Source organism: Phanerochaete carnosa (assembly GCF_000300595.1).
Source record: "Phanerochaete carnosa HHB-10118-sp unplaced genomic scaffold PHACAscaffold_148, whole genome shotgun sequence".
In the NCBI taxonomy this organism is placed as follows: Eukaryota; Fungi; Basidiomycota; class Agaricomycetes; order Polyporales; family Phanerochaetaceae; genus Phanerochaete; species Phanerochaete carnosa.
The window spans coordinates 4211-6889 of record NW_006767775.1 but is presented as its reverse complement, the minus strand read 5'-3'; positions in this window follow the sequence as shown (position 1 = coordinate 6889).

Here is a 2679-nt window from a genome sequence, read left to right as displayed (position 1 = left end):
GTTAAAGTGCGACTGAACTCTTGCTTTATTCTGTGTTACAGGGCCAGTATATATACATGTGAGTCAGGACCTCTGATACCGCTATAAGACCTATGGTACTGTGAGCGTAAGCATGTATACTAAGCATGAGTAATCAGATGTCGTATTACTACAAGATAATAGAGGGATCATGTGATGATATCCCCATTAATCCGTACAGGGCAATGACGTAATCGTCCAAGTTCTGACACTCCCACTCGACTAGTTATTGCCTAATCTACTGAAGACCAAGCCTAGCATAGACCGGAAACGCTCAAATTTTGTTGCACCAAGTGGTTTCGTCAATGTGTCGGCGATCATTTCGTCCGTGCTAACGTAGACTATATCCACTCGTTTTTCTTCTACGTATTCGCGTATGAAGTGATATCGAATGTCGACGTGCTTGAGCCTTCGGTCGTGAGCGGGATTGACTGCGAGAAAGATTCCTCCTTGGTTGTCTGCTACCAAAGGTGGTGGTGCAGTAGGAAAGTAACCTAACTCTTTTTGGAGTGACGTTAGCCAGGCTAACTCAGAGCATGCCTCCGAGAGTGCCATGTATTCGGCTTCCGTCGAGGATCTTGCCACCGTCTTCTGCATCCGAGATGCCCATGTGACTGCTCCATCGGCCATCAGGAAAACGAAACCGGTTGTTGATCGCCGGTTATCCCGATTTTCGCCCCAATCTGCGTCTGAATACCCTATCAAACCGGACTGATTTGAGCCAGAGTACCGGATACGATACTCTGTGGTGTGACGGAGATACCGGAAGATGTGTTTCGCGGCTTCCACGTGCTGTGACGTAGGGTTTTGCATATATTGCGAGAGTCGTGTGACTCCCCAGGCGATGTCGGGTCGTGAACCAATCATCAAGTAGATGAGGCTACCAATCATGGACTGGTAGTGATGGCGGAGTGCGTCTGTAGCGGTATATGTTTCCGCAGCCTTCTCGAGATGTATGCCTTCAGGCAGCGGTGTGCGGTAAGGTTTTGAGTTGTGCATCTGGAACCGAGATAGGATTCCTTCGGTATACGACTGTTGGTCGATTTCCAGACACTTGTTGTTTCTATCACGAGTGATCCGCATTCCCAGAAATGTACTAGCGGCTCCAAGATCTCGCATTTGGAATTTCTCTGCAAGAACTTTCTTGACTCGTTGGATCTCAGGTAAACTAGGACCCATTGGTAGAAGGTCGTCGACGTAAACTATGAGGTAAACTTCGACTTTGTCGTGACGATAAACGTAAACGCCAGCATCTGAGCGCGTGCGCTTAAATCCGTTTTCGAGTAGCGTAGTATGTAGCTTCTCGTTCCAGGTGCGTGAGGCTTGGCGTAAGCCATAGATAGCCTTCTTCAATCGACACACCATCTTTTCTTGTCCTTTCTTCACAAAGCCTTCAGGTTGTTCCATGTAAATCTCCTCGTCGAGCTCGCCATACAGGAAGGCCGTTTTGATATCCATTGCCTCGATTTCCCAATCTTCGAGTGCGGCATGTGCGAGTAAGAAGTGTATAGCTTCATAGCGTGCGACGGGAGAGAAGGTTTCCTGAAAATCTATCCCCTCTATCTGTGTGAATCCTTTGGCCACAAGACGTGCTTTGTAGCGACCGTCGGGCTTGATCACATAAACCCATTTGCATTTTACAATTCTCCGGTTGTTTGGTCTGTTGACCAGAATCCATGTAGAATTCTCCTCCTGAGACTTCAGTTCCTCTTTCATCGCGATCTCCCACTGTTTCGCATCTGGGCGAGACATTGCCTCGCGGTACGTAGTGGGGTCAGACTGGTGAGCATGACGTATCCATTGGAATAAATTCCGACGGAGTTGATCGTCGACTTCCATTGGTGAGGCTTCACGTTGTTCACGTGCTTCTTGTTCTTCTCGTTGATCACGCTGGATATCTCGTTCCTGCTGACGCCATGCTTCTGTAGGCGGGACGTCACCATAGCTGTTGTCGGGAACACGGCGTTGGCCTGCATTCTCACGCTGTGGTCTGGCCGGATGCGGCACAGGTTGTGGTTCGAGATTCCATCGTTGCCTAATATCAGGAGCAGGTGGCGCTGCCTGACGAGATGGACCGGCTTGTCCGCTCTGACGAGGACGATATTGTTCTCTCTGAGGTGGAGGTTGTCCAGGAGGTGGACCAGGAACGAATGGTATCTCCGGATGTTCGTATGGTTCCGGAGTTGGGCTTCGATATTGTTCATAACGATCGGCTGGATCGTCATTGACTTCGTCATCATCCTCTTGTTGCGGTTCGTCTTGCCGCGGTTGTGGATGTGCGTTGTCTGGGGGTTGATTATCAGGTGTGAAGTCATCCGGACTGTTAAGGTCCGGGTTCGGCAGGTCGGGTAGGACAGGTGGAATTGGATCTTGAGACGTTCCAGGCTCACGAGGCCTTTCGTCTCGCTTGGGGAAGGAAGACTCATCGAAGGTGACGTCGCGTGACACAACGATGGTCCGGGCAGTTGGATCCCAGAATCGGTAACCCTTTGTACCGGATTTCATACCCGACAAAGATCATTACTTTAGCCTTTGGCTGTAGCTTATTGACCCTCGCATCCTTATGTGTGTGGACGTAGGCTTTGCAGCCCCATACTCGGAAGTATGATACGTCCGGAACAGTGCCGTTTCATTTAGTGATGGGTGGCTTCCAATTGATGG